At 40.9% G+C, this 26609-nt stretch overlaps 1 protein-coding gene across 1 annotated transcript in view; it reads right to left on the bottom strand.

Annotated features, from left to right (window-relative positions):
- The window catches only part of Nf1 (neurofibromin 1), a 1160697-nt gene that overhangs the window by 158294 nt on the left and 975794 nt on the right, over positions 1-26609 (bottom strand). The window lies entirely within an intron of this gene.

Raw genomic sequence — 26609 nt, 5'->3', positions numbered from 1 at the left:
GGGTGGGTTGGGCCATTTTCTTTCATCTGTTTCCTTGCGCTACCTCACAAACGCGGGAGACAGCGGAAAAAAAAAAATATATATATATATATATTGCAGGGGTGTGTGATGTCTCCATGGTTGTTTAATTTGTTTATGGATGGGGTTGTTAGGGAGGTGAATGCAAGAGTTTTGGAAAGAGGGGCAAGTATGAAGTCTGTTGTGGATGAGAGAGCTTGGGAAGTGAGTCAGTTGTTGTTCGCTGATGATACAGCGCTGGTGGCTGATTCATGTGAGGAACTGCAGAAGCTGGTGACTGAGTTTGGTAAAGTGTGTGAAAGAAGAAAGTTAAGAGTAAGTGTGAATAAGAGCAAGGTTATTAGGTACAGTAGGGTTGAGGGTCAAGTCAATTGGGAGGTACGTTTGAATGGAGAAAAACTGGAGGAAGTAAAGTGTTTTAGATATCTGGGAGTGGATCTGGCAGCAGATGGAACCATGGAAGCGGAAGTGAATCATAGGGTGGGGGAGGGGGCGAAAATCCTGGGAGCCTTGAAGAATGTGTGGAAGTCGAGAACATTATCTCGGAAAGCAAAAATGGGTATGTTTGAAGGAATAGAGGTTCCAACAATGTTGTATGGTTGCGAGGCGTGGGCTATGGATAGAGTTGTGCGCAGGAGGATGGATGTGCTGGAAATGAGATGTTTGAGGACAATGTGTGGAGTGAGGTGGTTTGATCGAGTAAGTAATGTAAGGGTAAGAGAGATGTGTCGAAATAAAAGAGTGTGGTTGAGAGAGCAGAAGAGGGTGTTTTGAAATGGTTTGGGCTCATGGAGAGAATGAGTGAGGAAAGATTGACCAAGAGGATATATGTGTCGGAGGTGGAGGGAACGAGGAGAAGTGGGAGACCAAATTGGAGGTGGAAAGATGGAGTGAAAAAGATTTTGTGTGATCGGGCCTGAACATGCAGGAGGGTGAAAGGAGGGCAAGGAATAGAGTGAATTGGATCGATATGGTATACCGGGGTTGACGTGCTGTCAGTGGATTGAATCAGGGCATGTGAAGTGTCTGGGGTAAACCATGGAAAGTTGTGTGGGGCCTGGATGTGGAAAGGGAGCTGTGGTTTTGGGCATTATTGCATGACAGCTAGAGACTGAGTGTGAACGAATGGGGCCTTTGTTGTCTTTTCATAGTGCTACCTAGCACACATGAGGGGAGAGGGGGATGGTATTCCATGTGTGGCGAGGTGGCGATGGGAATGAATAAAGGCAGACAGTGTGAATTGCGTGCATGGGTATATATGTGTGTGTCTGTGTGTGTGTATATATGTGTACATTGAGATGTATAGGTATGTATATTTGCGGGTGTGGACGTGTATGTATATACATTGTGTATGGGGGTGGGTTGGGCCATTTCTTTTGTCTGTTTCCTTGCGCTACCTCGCAAACGCGGGAGACAGCGACAAAGCAAAATAATACAATAATAATAATAATAATAATATATATATATATATATATATATATATATATATATATATATATATATATATTATCCCTGGGGATAGGGGATTAAGAATACTTCCCACGTATTCCCTGCGTGTCGTAGAAGGCGACTAAAAGGGGAGGGAGCGGGGGGCTGGAAATCCTCCCCTCTCTTTTTTTTTTTTTTTAATTTTCCAAAAGAAGGAACAGAGGGGGCCAGGTGAGGATATTCCAAAAAAGGTCCAGTCCTCTATTCTTAACGCTACCTCGCTAACGCGGGAAATGGCGAATAGTTTGGAAAAAAAAAATATATATATATATATATATATATATATATATATATATATATATATATATATATATATATATATATATATATATATATATTTACATCTCTCCAAAACATCTTATTCACCCTAAAATCTAATGATACTCTCTCACCCAAACTCTTAATTGCCCTCTTTTTCACCTCTTGCACCTTTTTCTTGACCTCCTGCCTCATTCTTTTTTATACATCTCCCAGTTATTTGCAATCCGTCCCTGCTTCATATGATATAGCACCCCACTCCCCTTCGTGTATATGAGGTAGCGCTAGGAAAAGACAACAAAGGCCACATTCATTCACAGTCAGTCTCTAGCTGTCATGTGTAATGCACCGAAACCACAGCTACCTTCCACATCCAGGCCCCATAAACCTTTACATGGTTTACCTCAGACACTTCACATGCCCTGGTTCAATCCACTGACAGCACATCGACCCCGGTATACTACATCGTTCCAATTCACTCTATTCCTTGCACACCTTTTACCCTCCTCTATGTTCAGGCCCCAATCACTCAAAATCTTTTTCACTCCATCCTTCCACCTCCAGTTTGGTCTCCCACTTTTCCTCGTTTCCTCTACCTTTGACAAATATATCCTCTTTGTCAATCTTTCCTCACTCATTTTCTCCATGTGTCCAAATCATTTCAACACACCCTCTTTTGCTCTGTCAACCACACTCTTTATCACCACACATCTCTCTTACCTTTTCATTACTTACTTAATCAGACCATCTCACACCATATATTGTATTCAAACATTTCATTTCGCACATCCACCCTTCTCTGTACAATGCTATCTATAACCCATGCCTCACAGCCATATAACATTGTTGGAACCACGATTCCTTCAAACACATACATTTTTGTTCTCCAAGATAACGTTCTCACCTTCCACACATTTTTCAATGCTCCTAGAACATTCACCCCCTCCCCTACCCTGTAACTCACTTTCACTTCTATGGGTCCATATGCTGCTGAGTCCACTCCCAGATATCTAAAACATTTCACTTCTCCAATTCTTCTCCATTCAAACTTACCTCCCAATTAACTTGTCCCTCAACCCTACTGAACCTAATAACCTTGCTCTTATTTGCATTTACTCTCAACTTTCTCCTTTCACAGACTTTACCCTAATCAGTCACCAACCTCTGCAGTTTCTCACCCGAATCAGCCACTGGTGCTGTATCATCAGTGAACAACAACTGACTCACTTCCCAGGCCCCTCTCAACCAAAACAAACTGCATACTTGCCCCTCTCTCCAAAACTCTTGCACTCACCTCCATAACCACCCCATCTATAAACAAATTAAACAACCATGGGGACATGATGCATCTCTGCCACAAACTGACATTCACTGGGAACCAATCACTCTCCTCTCTTCTTACCTGTACACATGCCTTATTATTTATTTATTCATTTTGCTTTGTCGCTGTCTCCCGTGTTTGCGAGGTAGCGCAAGGAAACAGACGAAAGAAATGGCCAAACCCACCCCTATACACATGTATATACATACACATCCACACAAGCAAATATACATACCTATACATCTCAATGTACACATATATATACACACACAGACACATACATATATACCCATGCACACAATTCACACTGTCTGCCTTTATTCATTCCCATCGCCACCTCGCCACACGTGGAATACCATCCCCCTCCCCCCTCATGTGTGCGAGGTAGCGCTAGGAAAAGACAACAATGGCCCCATTCGTTCACACTCAGTCTCTAGCTGTCATGCAATAATGCCCAAAACCACAGCTCCCTTTCCACATCCAGGCCCCACACAACTTTCCATGGTTTACCCCAGATGCTTCACATGCCCTGATTCAATACACTGACAGCACATCAACCCCGGTATACTACATCGATCCAATTCACTCTATTCCTTGCCCTCCTTTCACCCTCCTGCATGTTCAGGCCCCGATCACTCAAAATCTTTTTCACTCCATCTTTCCACCTCCAATTTGGTCTCCCACTTCTCCTTGTTCCCTCCACCTCTGACACATATATCCTCTTGGTCAATCTTTCCTCACTCATTCTCTCCATGAGCCCAAACCATTTCAAAACACCCTCTTCTGCTCTCTCAACCACGCTCTTTTTATTTCCACACATCTCTCTTACTCTTACATTACTTACTTGATCAAACCACACACATTGTCCTCAAACATCTCATTTCCAGCACATCCACCCTCCTGCGCACAACTCTATCCATAGCCCACGCCTCGCAACCATACAACATTGTTGGAACCACTATTCCTTCAAACATACCCATTTTTGCTTTCCGAGATAATGTTCTTGACTTCCACACATTCTTCAAGGCTCCCAGGATTTTCGCCCCCTCCCCCACCCTATGATTCACTTCCGCTTCCATGGTTCCATCTGCTGCCAGATCCACTCCCAGATATCTAAAACACTTCACTTCCTCCAGTTTTTCTCCATTCAAACTTACCTCCCAATTGACTTGACCCTCAACCCTACTGTACCTAATAACCTTGCTCTTATTCACATTTACTCTTAACTTTCTTCTTTCACACACTTTACCAAACTCAGTCACCAGCCTCTGCAGTTTCTCACATGAATCAGCCACCAGCGCTGTATCATCAGCGAACAACAACTGACTCACTTCCCAAGCTCTCTCATCCACAACAGACTTCATACTTGCCCCTCTTTCCAAAACTCTTGCATTCACCTCCCTAACAACCCCATCCATAAACAAATTAAACAACCATGGAGACATCACACACCCCTGCTGCAAACCTACATTCACTGAGAACCAATCACTTTCCTCTCTTCCTACACGTACACATGCCTTACATCCTCGATAAAAACTTTTCACTGCTTCTAACAACTTGCCTCCCACACCATATATTCTTAATACCTTCCACAGAGCATCTCTATCAACTCTAGCATATGCCTTCTCCAGATCCATAAATGCTACATACAAATTCATTTGCTTTTCTAAGTATTTCTCACATACATTCTTCAAAGCAAACACCTGATCCACACATCCTCTACCACTTCTGAAACCACACTGCTCTTCCCCAATCTGATGCTCTGTACATGCCTTCACCCTCTCAATCAATACATGCCTTATATCCTTGGTAAAAACTTTTCACTGTTTCTAGCAACTTACCTCCCAAACTATATACTCTTAAAACCTTTCATAAAGCACCTCTATCAAGCCTATCATATGCCTTTTCCAGATCCACACATCCTCTACCATTTCTGAAACCACACTGCTCTTTCCCAATCTGATGTTCTGTACATGCCTTTACCTTCTCAGTCAATACTCTCCCATATAATTTCCCAGGAATACTCAACAAACTTATGTCTCTGTAATTTGAACACTCACATTAATCCCCTTTGCATTTGTACAATAGCACTATGCATGCATTCTGCCAATCCTCAAGCATTTTGCCATGATACATACATACACTGAATATCCTTACCAACCAATCAACAACAGAATCACACCCTATTTTCATAAATTCCTCTGCAATTCCATCCAAACCCACCACCTTGCTGGATTTCATCTTTCGCAAAGCTCTCATTACCTCTTCTCTGTTTACCAAACTATTCTTCCTGACCCCCTTACTTCGCACACCACCCTGACCAAAACACCCTATATCTATCACTTTATCATCAAACACATTCAACAAACCTCCAAAATACTCACTCCATCACTAAGTTATTACCTCCCCATTTGGCCCTTCACCGATGTTCCCATTTGTTTTCTGGTCTTACACACGTAATTTACCTCCTTCCAAAACATCATTTCATTCTACCTGAAAGTTAATGATACTCTCTCACCCCAACTCTCATTTGCCCTCTTCTTCACTTCTTGCACCTTTTTCTTGACCTCATCCTGCTTTCTTTTATACATCTCCCAGTCTCTTTCACTAACAACCTCAATTCTTCATCTCTCCACTCACTACCCTTCCTAATCTGCCAATCTCCCACCTTTCTCATGCCATATGCATCATTTGCACAGGCCATCACTGCTTCCCTAAATATATTTTATTATACTTAATCGCCATCTCCCGTGTTAGTGAGGTAGTGCAGGGAAACATCGCCGTCTCCCGTGTTAGTGAGGTAGAGCAAGTAAACAGACGAAAGAATGGCCTAACTCACCCACATACACATGTATATACATAAATGCCCACACACGCACATATACATAAACATACATTTCAACATATATAATACATATACATACACATACATATATACACATGTACATATTCATATTTGCTGCCTTCATCCATTCCCGTCTCCACTCCACCACACATGAAATAGCATCCCCCCCTGCGAGGTAGCACTGGGAAAAGACATAAAAGGCCACATTTGTTCACACTCAGTCTCTAGCTGTCATGTGTAATGCACCAAAACCACAGCTCCCTTTCCAGATTCAATTATATTTATAATCCATCATACTTGATCACCATTTCCTGCATCAGCGATGTAGTGCCAGGAAACATATGAAGAATGGCCCATCCACTCATATACACACACACACACACACACACACACACATATATATTGACGTTTGTGTGAATAAATTGTACATTTCCTTTTCCATAGCCAGAGGTTGAACCATTATGTGACGTTCATTTTTTCATTCATTTCAAGCTAAAAGTTTGTTTTCTAAATTGTTTCTTACATTTTTCATATGTATATATATGTATGTGTGTGTGTGTGTGTGTGTGTATATATATATGTATATTATCCCTGGGGATAGGGGTGAAAGAATACTTCCCACGTATTCCTCGCGTGTCGTAGAAAGCGACTAGAGGGGACGGGAGCGGGGGGCCGGAAATCCTCCCCTCCTTGTATTAACTTTCTAAAATGGGAAACAGAAGAAGGAGTCACGCGGGGAGTGCTCATCCTCCTCGAAGGCTCAGAGTGGGGTGCCTAAATGTGTGTGGATGTAACCAAGATGTGAAAAAAGGAGAGATAGGTAGTATGTTTGAGGAAAGGAACCTGGATGTTTTGGCTCTGAGTGAAACGAAGCTCAAGGGTAAAGGGGAAGAGTGGTTTGGAAATGTCTGGGGAGTGAAGTCAGGGGTTAGTGAGAGGACAAGAGCAAGGGAAGGAGTAGCAATACTCCTGAAACAGGAGTTGTGGGAGTATGTGATAGAATGTAAGAAAGTAAATTCTCGATTAATATGGGTAAAATTGAAAGTTGATGGAGAGAGGTGGGTGATTATTGGTGCATATGCACCTGGGCATGAGAAGAAAGATCATGAGAGGCAAGTGTTTTGGGAGCAGCTAAATGAGTGTGTTAGCGGTTTTGATGCACGAGACCGGGTTATAGTGATGGGTGATTTGAATGCAAAGGTGAGTAATGTGGCAGTTGAGGGAATAATTGGTATGCATGGGGTGTTCAGTGTTGTAAATGGAAATGGTGAAGAGCTTGTAGATTTATGTGCTGAAAAAGGACTGATGATTGGGAATACCTGGTTTAAAAAGCGAGATATACATAAGTATACTTATGTAAGTAGGAGAGATGGCCAGAGAGCATTATTGGATTACGTGTTAATTGACAGGCGTGCGAAAGAGAGACTTTTGGATGTCAATGTGCTGAGAGGTGCAACTGGAGGGATGTCTGATCATTATCTTGTGGAGGCTAAGGTGAAGATTAGTATGGGTTTTCAGAAAAGAAGAGTGAATGTTGGGGTGAAGAAGGTGGTGAGAGTGAGTGAGCTTGGGAAGGAGACCTGTGTGAAGAAGTATCAGGAGAGACTATGTACAGAATGGAAAAAGGTGAGAACAATGGAAGTAAGGGGAGTGGGGGAGGAATGGGATGTATTTAGGGAATCAGTGATGGATTGCGCAAAAGATGCTTGTGGCATGGGAGGAGTGGGAGGTGGGCTGTTTAGAAAGGGTAGTGAGTGGTGGGATGAAGAAGTAAGAGTATTAGTGAAAGAGAAGAGAGAGGCATTTGGACGATTTTTGCAGGGAAAAAATGCAATTGAGTGGGAGAAGTATAAAAGAAAGAGACAGGAGGTCAAGAGAAAGGTGCAAGAGGTGAAAAAAAGGGCAAATGAGAGTTGGGGTGAGAGACTATCAGTAAATTTTAGGGAGAATAAAAAGATGTTCTGGAAGGAGGTAAATAGGGTGCGTAAGACAAGGGAGCAAATGGGAACTTCAGTGAAGGGCGCAAATGGGGAGGTGATAACAAGTAGTGGTGATGTGAGAAGGAGATGGAATGAGTATTTTGAAGGTTTGTTGAATGTGTCTGATGACAGAGTGGCAGATATAGGGTGTTTGGGTCGAGGTGGTGTGCAAAGTGAGAGGGTTAGGGAAAATGATTTGGTAAACAGAGAAGAGGTAGTAAAAGCTTTGCGGAAGATGAAAGCCGGCAAGGCAGCAGGTCTGGATGGTATTGCTGTGGAATTTATTAAAAAAGGGGGTGACTGTATTGTTGACTGGTTGGTAAGGTTATTTAATGTATGTATGACTCATGGTGAGGTGCCTGAGGATTGGCGGAATGCGTGCATAGTGCCATTGTACAAAGGCAAAGGGGATAAGAGTGAGTGCTCAAATTACAGAGGTATAAGTTTGTTGAGTATTCCTGGTAAATTATATGGGAGGGTATTGATTGAGAGGGTGAAGGCATGTACAGAGCATCAGATTGGGGAAGAGCAGTGTGGTTTCAGAAGTGGTAGAGGATGTGTGGATCAGGTGTTTGCTTTGAAGAATGTATGTGAGAAATACTTAGAAAAGCAAATGGATTTGTATGTAGCATTTATGGATCTGGAGAAGGCATATGATAGAGTTGATAGAGATGCTCTGTGGAAGGTATTAAGAATATATGGGGTGGGAGGCAAGTTGTTAGAAGCAGTGAAAAGTTTTTATCGAGGATGTAAGGCATGTGTACGTGTAGGAAGAGAGGAAAGTGATTGGTTCTCAGTGAATGTAGGTTTGCGGCAGGGGTGTGTGATGTCTCCATGGTTGTTTAATTTGTTTATGGATGGGGTTGTTAGGGAGGTAAATGCAAGAGTCTTGGAAAGAGGGGCAAGTATGAAGTCTGTTGGGGATGAGAGAGCTTGGGAAGTGAGTCAGTTGTTGTTCGCTGATGATACAGCGCTGGTGGCGGATTCATGTGAGAAACTGCAGAAGCTGGTGACGGAGTTTGGTAAAGTGTGTGGAAGAAGAAAGTTAAGAGTAAATGTGAATAAGAGCAAGGTTATTAGGTACAGTAGGGTTGAGGGTCAAGTCAATTGGGAGGTGAGTTTGAATGGTGAAAAACTGGAGGAAGTGAAGTGTTTTAGATATCTGGGAGTGGATCTGTCAGCGGATGGAACCATGGAAGCGGAAGTGGATCATAGGGTGGGGGAGGGGGCGAAAATTTTGGGAGCCTTGAAAAATGTGTGGAAGTCGAGAACATTATCCCGGAAAGCAAAAATGGGTATGTTTGAAGGAATAGTAGTTCCAACAATGTTGTATGGTTGCGAGGCGTGGGCTATGGATAGAGTTGTGCGCAGGAGGATGGATGTGCTGGAAATGAGATGTTTGAGGACAATGTGTGGTGTGAGGTGGTTTGATCGAGTAAGTAACGTAAGGGTAAGAGAGATGTGTGGAAATAAAAAGAGCGTGGTTGAGAGAGCAGAAGAGGGTGTTTTAAAATGGTTTGGGCACATGGAGAGAATGAGTGAGGAAAGATTGACCAAGAGGATATATGTGTCGGAGGTGGAGGGAACGAGGAGAAGAGGGAGACCAAATTGGAGGTGGAAAGATGGAGTGAAAAAGATTTTGTGTGATCGGGGCCTGAACATGCAGGAGGGTGAAAGGAGGGCAAGGAATAGAGTGAATTGGAGCGATGTGGTATACAGGGGTTGACGTGCTGTCAGTGGATTGAATCAAGGCATGTGAAGCGTCCGGGGTAAACCATGGAAAGCTGTGTAGGTATGTATATTTGTGTGTGTGGACGTGTGTATGTACATGTGTATGGGGGGGGTTGGGCCATTTCTTTCGTCTGTTTCCTTGCGCTACCTCGCAAACGCGGGAGACAGCGACAAAGTATAAAAAAAAAAAAAAAAAAAAATATATATATATATATATATATATATATTTTCTTTCTTTCTTTTAAACTATTTGCCATTTCCCGCGTCGGCGAGGTAGCGTTAAGAACAGAGGACTGGGCCTTTTTTGGAATATCCTCACCTGGCCCCCTCTGTTCCTTCTTTTGGGGAAAAAAAAAAAAAAAAAACGAGAGGGGAGGATTTCCAGCCCCCCACTCCCTCCCCTTTTAGTCGCCTTCTACGACACGCAGGGAATACGTGGGAAGTATTCTTAATCCCCTATCCCCAGGGATTATATATATATATATATATATATATATATATATATATATATATATCTTTTTCTTTTTTCTTTCATACTATTCGCCATTTCCCGCATTAGCGAGGTAGCGTTAAGAACAGAGGACTGGGCCTTTGAGGGAATATCCTCACCTGGCCCCCTTCTCTGTTCCTTCTTTTGGAAAAAAAAAAAAAAAAAAAAAAAAAAAAAAAAAATATATATATATATATATATATATATATATATATACACATACCCAAACATAATCATATATACATATGTATATATTCATACTTGCTTGCCTTCATCCTTGCGCTACCCTGCCCCCCAGGAAACAGCATCACAACCCCCTGCTTCAAAGAGGAATCACTAGGAAAACAGACAAAAAAAAAAGGCACATTTGTTCATACTTAGTCTCTAGCTGTCATGTGTAATGCACCAAAACCACAGCTCCCTATCCACATCCAGGCGTCACAGACCTTTCCATGGTTTACCCCAGATGTTTCACATGCCCTGGTCCAGTCCACAGACAGCAAGTTGACCCCGGGATACCATATCGGTCCAACTCACTCTACTCCTTGCACACCTCTCACCCTCCTGTATGTTCAAGCTCCGATCGCTCAAAGTCTTTTTCACTCCATTCTTCCACCTCCAATTTGGTCTCCTGCTTCTCCTTGTTCCTTCCACCTCTAACACATATATCCTCTTTCTCAATCTTTCTTCACTCATTCTCTCCATAAGACCAAACCACTCTCTTCTGCTCTCTAAACCACACTTTTTATTTCCACATATCTCTCTTACCCTTTCATGACTTACTCGATCAAACTCCTCACACCAAATATTGTCCTCAAACATTTCACTTCCAATACATCCACCCTCCTCTGTACAACCCTACCCATAGCCTATGGCTAGCATTCATATAACAATATTGGAACTACTATTCCTCCAAACATGCTCATTTTTGCTTTCCAAGATAACGTTCTCTTCTTCCACACATTCTTCATCGCTCCCAGAACCTTTGCCCCCTCCCCCATCCTATGACTCACTTCTGCTTCCATGGTTCCATTCACTGCTAAGTCTACTCCCAGATATCTAAAACACTTCACTTCCTCCAGTTTTTCTCCAGTCAAACTTACATCCCAATTAACTTGTTTCCTCTACCCTACTGAACCTAATAACCTTGCTCTTATTCACATTTACTCTCAACTTTCTCCTTTCACACACTTTCCCAAACTCAGTCACCAACTTCTGCAGCTTCTCACATGAATCAGCCACCAGAGCTGCATTATTGGTGAACAACAACTGACTCACTTCTCAGGCCCTCTCATCCCTAACATACTGCATACTCACCCCTTTCTCCAAACCTCTTGCATTTACCTCCCTAATCACCCCATCCATAAACAAATTAAACAACCGTGGGACAACACACATCCCTGCTGCAAACCAACCTTCAATAAGATCCAATCATTCTCCTCTCTTCCTACTTGTACATATGCCTTACATCCTTGGTAAAAGCTTTTCACTACTTCTAGCAACTTAACTTCATATGCCTTCTCCAGATACATAAATGCTACATATAATTACATTTATTTTTCTAAGTATTTCTCATAAACATTCTTTAAAGCAAACACCTGATCCAAACATCCTCTACCAATTCTGAAACCACACTGCTCTTCCCCAGTCTGGTGCTCTGTACAAGCCTTCAACCTCTAAATCAATACCCTCCCATATAATTTCCCAGAAATACTCAACAAACTTAGGCCTCTGTAGTTTGAACACTCACCTTTGTCCCCTTTGCCTTTGTACAATGGCACTATGCATGCATTACGCCAATCCTCAGGCACTTCACCATGATCCATACATTCTTTGAATATCCTACCAAACCAATCAAGAACACAATCAACCTCTTTCTTAATAAATTCAACTGCAATATTACTTATTTCCTGTGGCAGGAGTCTTTTCTATGTTTATAAAAATTTCACAGCACTGAGAATCATGACACATTCACCAAGCAGGCCCTCAGGTCATAAAGTGTTCTGATGTCGTCTGTGCCTATGAGTGGGGAAAGCACAAAACATCTGAGGAAAAAGTTGTCTTTTTCATTGTGGTTGTTGCATCGTGAGAATGAAGGGTTCTAGGATATGTTGCATCGCTGTTTTTAGTATAAGCAGGATTGGTGATGCCTATAGCACAGACTTGAAGTGTGACTCACATTTGTCAGGTTAGTGAATTTCATGAGGATGAATGTCTGGTGGATTGGTGTTTATGAGTGTGCTGGGTGGACGACTGTTTAGTGCTTGTCAGGTCACTTCAGTGTGCATGTGATCTTTTAGTGTTACATTACTGGGGGTGGGGGAATCTATGAGGAAAGGAAGCTCAAGTATGTGAAAAATGTTGACTTTTTTTCTGTTTAGGGGTTCATGGTCAGTGATGGAGTGGTTTGGGTTAGATGGGTCTAGTACCGTTGCAAAGAACTGAGTGCCAAGCATATTGAGGTGGGACTGTATTGGTAGTATCTTTCCTTCATTGTTAAGTGCCTAGTATTTGTGGATGCTAAGCAGCCAGTGATTGTTCTGAGTGCTCTGTTTAAAAAAGGGTGATACTGGATACATTGTTCACTGCCAGAGAGAAGTCACTTTTGGTGAGACAAGGCAAGACAGGGTGAGGTGATATCACCTTCAATGAACAGGAGTACAATCTTGTCAGGAACTTTTTGCCCTAAAGGAGTCCTTGTACTTCATAAAGTGCAGTTTCAATGCTGCACGAGCCCTCATAAAAGGGATCTTTGAATAGTAAAAAAAAAAAAATTATGATACTAAACAGAGAATGCTTGAAACTATGCTTATGAACTGCCATTTTTTCTCTTCACCTCTATGAGTTTCAAACTACTTTTATTTTTCAATATTTCCTACTCCCAATTTCTGTACTGTTAAAGCTGGTCTCATTCTTTCCATGCCTTTTGATGGAAAGTAACAATCTTTGTGTTTATTTGATTGCTAACAGGCAGAATTTTGCAGATTCTTCATGCATTTCTACTGGATCTTGTTCTTGATGGTATAAAAATATCATCAATAAAAACATGTCAGGAAAATTGCTGTGTACACCAGGGTGCTGTGGGGTGTCTTTAGGTGACAAAGGGTAAGTCAGGGTATCTGACAGACACAAGAAGAATTGAGGTGTTTGACAGTGATGCATGGCACTTTCTAGTAACTTTCAAGAAAGAGAATTTTGAGCAAGAAAGGCCTGACTATGTTGTTCTTAGCTTTAATATGTTCTATTGCCTGATAACATGAAGAACAGGAGGAGTTATCACAACATGAACAGGAATGCTGAAGACAGAACACTTTGGTAAAAGACAAACTCATGAAATAAACACAACAGGAAGAACATCAAAAAAAGAAAATATGTTCCTGCTGACTTAGCTAAATAGCCCATAAGGTGATTGGCTGTAGAAAGAAAAGTTCTGAGAAATTTATATTGTACTGAAACTTAAGACAAATCATTAATTATTCAATGCTTCCAAATAACAAAAAGAATCATGCACATTAATGTGACTAACCAAATCAAAACAACACAAATAAATAACCATTCATCAATTTACAATATCATTTCCCAAAATTTGGGCAGAGTGATACATGCAAAACCTCAGAATCATTGGGTAATTGCATCTCCACATTCTTAAGTCAGTAAGTCAACAGTAACATAACATTCAAGGCATTTGTCTGTGTTTTCTGCATATAAAGCATGCAGGGTTCTAGCTTCACCATGGTATACACTTGGTTCTATCTATCTATCTCTATCCATCTATCTATCTATCTATCTCTATCCATCTATCTATCTATCTACCTATATCTCTGAAGCCTGTTCCATGATGCACTAAATACTTTTAATCTTTTCCTCTACCTGATGACAAAAATCCCTAAGGATTTACAAAAGGCAGTTACTTATAAATGAGATACTAAGAAATTTGTAGAATAAAACCTAAAAAAGTGATGCTGGCTATCTGTGCATAGCTGGTGGGCTTCACTGCACCAATCACAGGAAATGATATCAGTGCTTGCTAAAATATACTTGATGGTATATTTCTTATGGGTTTTCCATAAGTAAATGAAGAAAACTGGAAAGAACAATTCAAAGCTGGCAGGAAGAAAAATCCAGCATCAACAGATATAAAATAAAATATTATTATATTTCTTTTCATGTCCCAGAAAAGCCCAAATCTTTCCATTCCTTTACAATCTAGAGTTACAGTCTTCATTTAATGCCCAACAAGGCATCCATAACATCAGCTATTACCTTTCCTCACTATTTCAAAAGACATGCAGAATAAAAGATGATCACTTTTTGGGTTACTACATAAAAGTTTACCCTTTCAAATTTAAAATTTCTACCTGCATGTTTAACTTCTTACTTGCAGTAAACAAAGCAACGAGGTTATGTAAAATACTTCCAAAATCCTCATGGCTGATAAGATGAGAACCCAACTCCAAAGCCAGTGCAGGGCTTAAGAGGGCATAGTTGATAAGATGCTTAGATGCTTTGAAAATGTGCAGAAATGGTTGAGTGGTAACACAAAAACAAAATGCAAAACAAGATATTGCAGGGATGAAGCCATACAAAACCAAATATCAGAAAAAGGGATCAAGTGCAAGATCATACTGGCTAGAAGTGCAAATCTGGGCGAACGTATGGAGTTGTGTGTTAACCAAAATGGTCAAAAAAAAATATCACAAGGGTCATCCAACACAAGGTGGAGCGAAAAAACGGCGTACAGGATAAAGAGAGAACCTTCGGTAAGATGAAACTAGAAAACACCATATATGTCTAAGTAAAATATTCATTTCCTCCCCCCATAACAACACACACCAGACTGGAGTTACCTTGGGTGTGGGCATCGAGGAAGATCTTTGAGTTTTAAATGGTGGTGGTCTCATGTTATGGGGGTCAAGGTCAAGGGAGTGCCATGTCTTGGCGTCGGCTCTGCTCACCAGCTGCTGGGCACTCCCCTGCTTCTGCAGCGTGCCCTGCGGTCCTAGCATACCCATCGTACCCTAAGTTGCAAGGTATCAACACATTAGAATATGCCATCCATCTGATACACTAACGCCCATTACAGCAATGATTTTCAGAAGCCGTGGCATCATTCAGCAGATGTTATTACTTGTGTATTCATTGCTTTTCTAAGTCGATCTTTTTTAATAAGGTATAATAAACATAAATTTTGTGCTCAGTCTTTTCTAAGCAAGCTAAATCAATTGCAGACAGCATTAATGAGGAGCTTGGAAAGTATAAGTTTTAATGTAGATAAAAGGGTAGGAAAAGAACCTGAAAAATTAACTGACAAATACAAAATTCAGACATGTATCCCTTTGAATTTAGTGGAATGGAAAAGACATTAGATTATCTACTTATTTTTACTTTTACTATATATAAGCCATCAATGTTTACCAAAATAATCAAGTAGTAATTTAAGTTCAGTTAGTAATGTTTCAGAAGTAATAAGCTCAGCTACAAATGTGATAGGTCTATAAAAAAAAATATACATTCTTGATAATGAAAATATATATTCTCTGCACTACAAACATATTATCAATTTGAGGTACTTTCCTTCAAGTTCCCATTCAAATACAGTTTTGGTGCAACATATGAGTATTACTGTAAGAACCAAAGGGAGATTCACCATTATCAGTTTTTTAAGAATAACAACAAATGTGGAAGCTTTACAATATATTCTACCTCATCGAAAGATGAGAAAACATGTTTCAAAGTTTTCTGCGATGTTATTATACATAATCAGAAGGAGTTTTGGAATGAATGAATGTTGAAAATAGAAATTCTGAAGAGAGCTATATCTTATCAGCCAATGAATCTATACAATGACCCATTCCCTTGCCCTACCTAGAACAGGTTCCCTGGTGCTATTCCATATTAACAAATGATCTTTAGAACCAACCAATGAACAAATGAATAAAAGAAGATAAATGTTTGATGTACTGCAATATTTGACAAACCTTGAGTCTAGGACAACAAGCAGCGTGTGAGAAGGTTTTAAAGCCTTGAATACAAATTTTGCTAAAAACAAACAGAATTAACAAAATTATGGTCCCTAAATATGGGAAAACATACAAATCAGAGTGGAAAAAGGTTAATGCCTAGAAATGAATGTTAAAACACTATATGAATTTCCACTGCAAATCATCTGAATTTCCACTGCAAATCATTGGCTTCTTAGATACCATAAGTAAAAAAAAAAAAAAAAACTATATCTGGAGTATAAGAAACCATTTCTCTTCCAGAAGCTGAGACCAGTGAGGGTTAAATCACCACTTCACAAATAAATAGGATGTATCCACCTGGAATTCACCCTCCCTGACCATCATAATATTTAGGAGGCTGATGAACAATTATTTATCATACATCTAGTGTTCCTTACCATATTGCATTCATGAGCCACCCAGGGTCAAGCACAAAGGTTCGAATTATGGTTCTGGCTGTCAGTCTACAGTCAACCTAGCTGCACTTCCACCCCTAAAGGTTGGTTGATAAAATGGGTAACTGGCTCATGAAACAGATGAAGAAATGGCACATCCACAATATACACATATATATACACATAAATGCCCACACACACATATATACATATCAACATACACACATATACATACACATACAAGGACATATACACACATGTATATTTTCATGCTTGCCTTCATCCATTCCTGGTACTATCCCACCCCACAGGATACAGCATCACTACCCCCTGCTTCAGCAAGGTAGTGCCAGGAAAACAGACAAAAGGGGCCACATTCACTCACACTCAGTCTCTAGCTGTCATGTAAGATGAACCTAGACCACAGCTCTCTATCCACATCCAGGCCTCACAGACTTTTCCATGGTTCACCCAAGACATTTCACATGCCCTGGTGTAGTCCACTGACAACAGGTCGACCCCAGTATACCACATTGTACCAATTCACTCTATTCCTTGTGCAATGTTCACCCTCCTGTATGTTCAGGCCCTGAACGCTCAAAATCTTTTTCACTCCATCCTTCCATCTCCAATTTGGTCTCCCTCTACTCCTCGTTCCCTCCACCTGTGATACATACATCCTCTTTGTCAATCTTTCCTAAGTCATTCTCTCCATATGCCCAAACCATTTCAATACACCATATTCTGCTCTCTCAACCACACTCTTTTTATTTCCTCACATCTCTCTCACCCTTTCATTACTTACTCGATCAAACTACCTCACACCACATATTGTCCTCAAACATTTCATTTCCAACACATCCACCCTCTGTACAACCCTATCTATAGCCCATCCCTCACAATCATATAACATTGTTGGAACCACTATTCCTTCAAACATACCCAATCTTGCTCTCCAAGATAACGTTCTCTCCTTTCACACATTCTTCATCATTCCAAGAATCTTGGCCCCCTCCCACACCCTATGACTCACTTCCGCTTCCATGGTTCCATTCTCTACCGAGTCCACTCACAGACACTGAAAACACTTCACTTCCTCCAATTGTTCTCCATTCAAACTTACATCCCAATTAACTTGTCCCTCAACCCTACTAAACCTAAAAACCTTGCTCTTATTCACATTCTGTCAACTTTCTCCTTTCACACACTTTTCCAAACTCAGTCACCCATTTCTGCAGTTTCTCACTTGAATCAGTCATCAAAGCTGTGTCACTGGCGAACAACAACTGACTCACTTCCCAGGCCCTCTCATCCCCAATGGACTGCATACTCACCCCTCTCTCTAAAACTCTTGCATTTACCTTCCTAACCAACCCATCCATAAACAAATCAAACAACCATGGGGACATCACACACCCCTGCCACAGACTGAAAGTCACTGGGAACCAATCACTCTCCTCTCTTCCTACTCATGCACATGCCTTATATCACTGGTAAACACTTTTCACTGCTTCTAGCAACTTACCTCCACACCATACACTCTTAAAACCTTCCATAAAGCATCTCTATCAACCCTACCATATGCCTTCTCCAGATCCATAAGTGCTACATACAAATCCATCTGTTCTAATTATTTTCTTTTTTCTTTCTTTCATACTATTCGCCATTTCCCGCATTAGCGAGGTAGCGTCAAGAACAGAGGACTGGGCCCACGAGGGAACATCCCCACCTGGCCCCCTTCTCTATTCCCTCTTTTGGAAAAATTATATCTCACATACATTCTTCAAAGCAAACACCTGATCCATACATACTCTACCACTTCTGAGCCCAAGCTGCTCTTCCCCAATCTGATGCTTTGTGCACGTCTTCATCTTCTCAACCAATATCTTCCTATATAATTTCCCAGGAATATTCAACAAACTTATGCCTCTGTAGTTTGAACTCACCTTTATCCCCTTTGCCTTTATCCAATGGGACTATGCATGCATTCTACCAATCTTCAGGTACTTCACCATGATCCATGTATGAAATGAATATCCTTTCCAACCAATCAACAATAGTCACCCCCTTTCTAATAAATTCTACTGCAATACCATCCATACCTGCTGCCTTGATGGATTTCATCATCCGCAAAGCTTTCACGACCTCTTCTCTCTTAACCGAACCAATTTCCCTGACCATCTCACCTCACACACCACCCTGACCAAAACACCATATTTCTGCCACTCTATCATCAAACATATTCAACAAACCTTAAAAATACTCACTCAATCTCCTTCCCACTTCATCACTACCTGTTATTACTTCCCCACTTGCCTTATTCACCGATGTTCCCATTTGTTCTATTGTCTTACACACATTATTTACCTCCTTCCTAAATATCTTTTTATTCTCCCTAAAGTTTAATGATACTCTCTCACCCAAACTCTCATTTGCCCTCTTTTTTCAACCCCTGCACCTTTGTCTTGACCTCCTGCTGCATTCTTTTACACATCTCCCAGTCATTTGCATTCCTTTCTTGCAAGTATCATCCAAACACCTCTCTTTTCTCTTTCACTAACAACTTTACTTCTTCATCCCACCATCACTACCCTTCCTAACCTGCCCACCTCCCACATTTCTCATGCCACAGGCATCTTTTGCACATGTCATCACGGCTTCCCTATATATATCCCACTCCTCACCCACTTCCATCACATCATTTGCTCTCACCTTTTGCCATTCTACACCCAATCTCTCCTGGTACGTCCTTACACAAGTCTCCTTTCCAAGCTCACTTACTCTTATCACTCTCTTCCCCCCAATATTATCTCTTCTTATCTGAAAAGCTCTGCAAATCTTCACCTTTGCTTCCACACGATAGTTTTCAGACATCCCTCCAGCTGCCCCTCTCAGTACATTTACTTCCAAAACTCTCTCTTTCACATGCCTATTAATTATCACATAATCCAATAATACCCTTTGACCCTCTCTCTTACTCACGTATGTTATTTTATTTTTCTTATTTTGCTTTGTTGCTGTCTCCCGCGTTTGCGAGGTAGCGCAAGGAAACAGACGAAAGAAATGGCCAAACCCACCCCTATACACATGTATATACACACACATCCACACAAGCAAATATACATACCTATACATCTCAATGTACACATATATATACACACACAGACACATACATATATAACCATGCACACAATTCACACTGTCTGCCTTTATTCATTCCCATCGTCACCTCGCCACACATGGAATACCATCCCCCTCCCCCCTCATGTGTGCGGGGTAGTGCTAGGAAAAGACAACAAAGGCCTCATTCGTTCACACTCAGTCTCTAGCTGTCATGCAATAATGCCCGAAACCACAGCTCCCTTTCCACATCCAGGCCCTACACAGCTTTCCATGGTTTACCCCAGACGCTTCACATGCCCTGATTCAATCCACTGACAGCACATCAACCCCGGTATACCACATCGATCCAATTCACTCTATTCCTTGCCCGCCTTTCACCCTCCTGCATGTTCAGGCCCCGATCACTCAAAATCTTTTTCACTCCATCTTTCCACCTCCAATTTGGTCTCCCACTTCTCCTCGTTCCCTCCACCTCCGACACATGTATCCTCTTGGTCAATCTTTCCTCACTCATTCTCTCCATGTGCCCAAACCATTTCAAAACACCCTCTTCTGCTCTCTCAACCACACTCTTTTTATTTCCACATATCTCTCTTACCCTTACATTACTTACTCGATCAAACCACCTCACATCACACATTGTCCTCAAACATCTCATTTCCAGCACATCCACCCTCCTGCGCACAACTCTATCCATAGCCCACGCCTCGCAACCATACAACATTGTTGGAACCACTATTCCTTCAAACATACCCATTTTTGCTTTCCGAGATAATGTTCTCGACTTCCACACATTCTTCAATGCTCCCAGGATTTTCGCCCCCTCCCCCACCCTATGATTCACTCACGTATGTATCCTTATTTATATCTCTCTTTTTAAACCAGGCATTCCCAATCAACGGTCTTTTTTCAGCACAACTCCACAAGTTCTTCACCATTTCCATTCATTGCTCTGAATACCCCATGTACACCAATTATACCCTTAACTATTACATTACTCACCTTCACATTTAAATCATCCAACACTAAAACCCAGTCTCATCAATCAAAGCTGCTGACACAGTCACTCAGCTGCTCCCAAAATACTAGCCTCTCATGATCTTTCTTCTCACGACCAGGTACATATGCACCAATAATCACCCATCTCTCTCCAACCACTTTCAGTTTTACCCATATCAATCTAAAATTTACTTTCTTACACTCTATCACATATTCCCATAACTCTTGCTTCAGGAGTAGTGCTACTCCTTCCTTAGCTACTGTCCTATCACCAACCCCTTACTTTACTCACACGACTTTCCCCAAACCACTCTTCCCCTTTACCCTTTAGCTTCATTTCACTCAGAGCCAGAACATCCAGGTTTCCTTCCTCAAACATACTACCTATCTTTCCTTTCTTCTCATCTTGGTTACATCCACACAAATTCAGACACTCCAATCTGAGCCTTCGAGAAGGAGGAGCACTCCCCGCTTGACTCCTTCTTCTGTTTCCCCTTTAACAGGCCCTATATTAGGACTTCAGTTGCTCTTGCCGTCTCAGCTGAAAAAAAAAAAAAAAAAAAAAAAAAAAAAAAAAAAAAAAGCAGCCAAGGTTTATGATGTCTCTAAAGCAGAGACAGTCCTTCAAACACTAATCCATTCTGTTCATTCCCCAATCTGTGTCTTGTGCATGGAAGTATTAGGGCCCAAGAAATAACTTTTCTAAAAGAACAGAGCTGAAGGAAGGGATAAGAAAACAACTGGATGCTCAAAAGTTCTCATTTTCAAAGAAGAATGTTTTTTCAAATTTGAAAACTTGAAATTCTCATGTGTGAATCAAGTCCAACAGCACCAAAAAGCATACACATATAAGGAAGGAAAGACCTTAAACCTTTAGAACAATCTCATGCTTAATGAAAATTTGGCCTCTGATTTTGATTTTCCTCTTCTGAAGATAAAACATTCAAGAGTCACGCTAGAAAAGCCAAAATTTAACCAAAGGTGTCATCCAACAAGTGTTTCCTGAACGCCACAGACATCTTTTATCATCATCAACTGAAGAGAGATTCCTTGAGAAAGACAAAGTAGAACCCCACTTTCCTTACAGAAGTAGCTTCAGCAGTCAGTCTTAGCTGTGAACGGAGCACCAACAACTTGGCCCAATATGAAATACTACTTAATAACAAAGGCATAGAAGAACCCTGATGAACAAACAAACATTCATATATAGTCTGTAAGATTAATGAAATCCTTAGGTGTCACAGCTGGACACGAAGGCTGATGTTCCAAGGGAGATCTAATCCTACATCTAATCATCTAATTTCAGCAAGAATGTTTGAATCTTGATTAATCTTTACCCTTAAAAGACAGCATTCCAACCTTTATAAAATTCTTTCTAGACAATGCATAAATTTTACTAACTTGTCTCCCTGATTCCAATGCTATAAATGATAAGTACTCATTAAATGCTGAAGAGTCATACACCCTATGTGATAATAGGATTATAAGTTACAAAAGACCTTCAAAAGCTCCCCCATGCTGAAAAGAAGATGGCATAAATATCCTCAGAAAAAGGGACCTTAACAGCATACTCTAAATAAGGCAAAAATTGAAAGTTTTGAAGTATGATAACCTGTCTTTCATTGTGGCAATGCCCTCTGAATCTTGAGAAAGTCTCTAGAATCCCCAGGGATTAGAAAATTCTTTAACCCATGTTTTCTGGTATGGGAAATACCTTTCACTCTGTGTCTAACTACTTTTTCGATTCTAGCAGCTTCTGACTTGGCCCTAGTCCTTTACTGAGCAATCAGGACACTCCACACACTGATGGAGTCACTGCGCCCTGATAGTTTGTACTGACCTGCCTCATAATTCTTGGGACACATATGTCAACACAATATTGGTTACCAATGATTAAAAGGAAGGTTTTTCATGAGAGCAAGTAAGGTAAGTAGGGATGATGGGCCATGAAGGTGGGCAGGAAAGGTGGACTTGGAAGGTGGGCTGGGAAACAATATTACAGGAGAAATGCTCACAGGACACCACCCTGAAAAGCAACATTTTTCATTACTAAAACCTACATCTCTTCTCTAAGGTTGGTACACATGTGAGTCTTGACTGCACACAAATATGGGCAGGAGTTATAAAAAAAAAGAAGAAAAAAAAAAAAAAATATGTTCTGAAAAACAGAATAAAGTTAGGCCAAAAACAATACCTAATGAGTCATCTGCCATGAAGGTAGCAACGCAAGGGCCTCACAAAGTTGATCCTCAACATCAAAAAGATGGTACTGATAAAAGATATGTTAAAGGAATGCCAAAAGACCTCTATAACTGAAGGTCACAAAGGAAAGAGTTCCTTGGAAAGATCAAGGTGGAGGTTACTTCCTCAAAATATGGGATGACATGTACACCAGGTTGGGCTAACATAACAGGTTGCTTAACCTTATAAGATATGTTCTTGTAGAAAAGTTTTAAGCTTCAGGATACATACAGATATTCCCATCAGCAGTCTCTGATAGTCTTCCAATTCTCTCACTGGTTTAACAGAGCATAAGGAATAAGGTTTTCTTCCTAGAGTATTGACTTACTATCCTCCATGGCAGGGAGGCTGATGTAATTCTCTAAGGAGTGTTTGTGGAAGTTCTGAATAATCAAATGTTTTTGAAAATCAATTTTTAGATTTGTGTTACTAGCAGCAACAGAAACAATCAAAGCAATTGACAGTGTCCTCTGACATCCTTACACAAATGATGCTTGACACCATCCTTCATAACAATGATAAAAAGAGGTTAGCCAAATTTATAGTCAGCCACCTGGAAGAGACATCTACACTGACTTCACCACAAAAACACTTGCGATCTCCAACAGAGTTCCTCAAGAGGCAGTTCTTTTTCCACCCACCTTCATTCTCTTCCGACACTACCTCCCATCACCTCAAGCAACCTAAAACATGAAAGTCTTTTCATATGCAGATGACCTCACAATCACTTCACAACATCTTAATACCACAGCCACAATAAAAGATATACCAATCTAAATTATGCAATGGAAACAGTAGGATCATCCAGAATGAAATGTCTGCATCTCCACGGAACAATCACTCTTTCAACCCCAACCACCCTACATGGAAAATTGCTTTCACGGCAAAACACCAACCATTCTAGGCATCAAAAATGTACAACAGGCACATGTCAAAAAATATATTTGCAGATGATGCAAATGTCATGAGGGAAGTGAAAAGCACTGCTCCAGCTTAAAAGGGGACCTAATTAGACACCGAGAGTGATCTGATACATATTGATGAAATACAACTTAAGCAAACGTGAAATAACAAAGGTGGGACAAAGTGAAAGAAGGCCTCAATATGATTATCACGAAGCAAGAAATAAGCTTCAGGATTCTGTATGTAACAAAGACTTAGGAGCCAATATCATCCCTAAACTGTTGCCAGAGTCCGACATTAAAAGAATAGTAAGGGCAACAAACTGTCAACTGCTTCTGGGAAATGTAAGAATAGCTTTCAAGAATTTTTTTTTTTTTTTTTTTTTTTTTTATACTTTGTCGCTGTCTCCCGCGTTTGCGAGGTAGCGCAAGGAAACAGACGAAAGAAATGGCCCAAACCCCCCCCATACACATGTATATACATACGTCCACACACGCAAATATACATACCTACACAGCTTTCCATGGTTTACCCCAGACGCTTCACATGCCTTGATTCAATCCACTGACAGCACGTCAGCCCCGGTATACCACATCGCTCCAATTCACTCTGTTCCTTGCCCTCCTTTCACCCTCCTGCAAGTTCAGGCCCCGATCACACAAAATCTTTTTCACTCCATCTTTCCACCTCCAATTTGGTCTCCCTCTTCTCCTTGTTCCCTCCACCTCCGACACATATATCCTCATGGTCAATCTTTCCTCACTCATTCTCTCCATGTGCCCAAACCACTTCAAAACACCCTCTTCTGCTCTCTCAACCACGCTCTTTTTATTTCCACACATCTCTCTTACCCTTACGTTACTCACTCGATCAAACCACCTCACACCACACATTGTCCTCAAACATCTCATTTCCAGCACATCCATCCTCCTGCGCACAACTCTATCCATAGCCCACGCCTCGCAACCATACAACATTGTTGGAACCACTATTCCTTCAAACATACCCATTTTTGCTTTCCGAGATAATGTTCTCGACTTCCACACATTCTTCAAGGCCCCCAGAATTTTTGCCCCCTCCCCCACCCTATGATCCACTTCCGCTTCCATGGTTCCATCCGCTGCCAGATCCACTCCCAGATGTCTAAAACACTTCACTTCCTCCAGTTTTTCTCCATTCAAACTCACCTCCCAATTGACTTGACCCTCAACCCTACTGTACCTAATAACCTTGCTCTTATTCACATTTACTCTTAACTTTCTTCTTCCACACACTTTACCAAACTCAGTCACCAGCTTCTGCAGTTTCACACATGAATCAGCCACCAGTGCTGTGTCGTCAGCGAACAACAACTGACTCACTTCCCAAGCTCTCTCATCCCCAACAGACTTCATACTTGCCCCTCTTTCCAAAACTCTTGCATTTACCTCCCTAACAACCCCATCCATAAACAAATTAAACAACCATGGAGACATCACACACCCCTGCCGCAAACCTACATTCACTGAGAACCAATCACTTTCCTCTCTTCCTACACGTACACATGCCTTACATCCTCGATAAAAACTTTTCACTGCTTCTAACAACTTTCCTCCCACACCATATATTCTTAATACCTTCCACAGAGCATCTCTATCAACTCTATCATATGCCTTCTCCAGATCCATAAATGCTACATACAAATCCATTTGCTTTTCTAAGTATTTCTCACATAAAATATTTAGCAAGCTGTTCATATCCTACTTAGGGCCAAAACTAGATTATGATTCTCATGTTTAGTCACTGGACCTACAGAAACTCATAGGGATGACACAAAAGGTTCAGGGGAGAGCAACAAAGATGGTACCAGAATTAAGAGACCTAGGTTACTGAGACAAGCTACAGGACTTAAATTTGTCCATGGTGGAAGAGAGAAGAGTGACAGGTGACCTGATCACAAACATTAAGTTTTCAAAATAGATCAATGACAAGGACAATGAACAGTTCTTTACGAGCTATGGGAATAGAGCAGCCAGAGGACCTAACATAAAGCAAGAAACTCATTAAAAAAGATGTAAAGAAGTACTTTTAAAGAATTAGTGGTAATTAAATGGAGTAAAATATCTGCAGGCATAGTTAATGCAGAAAGCATACAAAAATATAAGAAGCTGTATGATAATAGGAAATGTCTAAGAAATGGGTCCCCATGTGTGTAAAATTCAACACAAATACACAAACACAGCACGCAATCTAAATGACCTTAAAACACTATGTGGCACCAAAGTTGGACAAGAAAAAGAATCCCTTAGCATTCTTTACAAATAATTCATTCCCTCCACAATAAACTATGACTTACGTTTCTAGTCTTCCAGCTTCTTAAAAGCAAACATAAAAAAGCTGCAAGCCATAAAAAGAAGACCACTCAGAACAATCACAAGTTGCAGAATAATCACAAACACTTGACAAAACACAATTAAACAAAGATTTTCCCAGTACATCTCAATATGCTTGGTACTCATTTCTATGCAACAACACTAGACCCCTTCCATCCATATTGCTCCATTACTAACCACCAACCTCCAAGTAGAAATATAAAGCTTACCTGTCTCACACTTCAGCAACCCCTATCCCCAATGTTTGTTAAACTAACAAAATATATTCACAATGTTATAAGAGTATGAGCACTAAATAACTCACCCTCCTAACTCAGTCTTACACTCTAAACCACCACATATAATCCCATCACAAGCAACACTCCCTAGACAATACATGAGTCACACTTTTCCATCTACACTCTGGACATCAACCATCTCTTCAACACTAAAAACACCATTTCT

The sequence above is a fragment of the Panulirus ornatus genome, chromosome 7 (assembly GCF_036320965.1).
Source record: "Panulirus ornatus isolate Po-2019 chromosome 7, ASM3632096v1, whole genome shotgun sequence".
In the NCBI taxonomy this organism is placed as follows: Eukaryota; Metazoa; Arthropoda; class Malacostraca; order Decapoda; family Palinuridae; genus Panulirus; species Panulirus ornatus.
The sequence above is the reverse complement of the archived record's forward strand: the minus strand, read 5'-3'. Positions and strand labels throughout refer to the sequence as shown.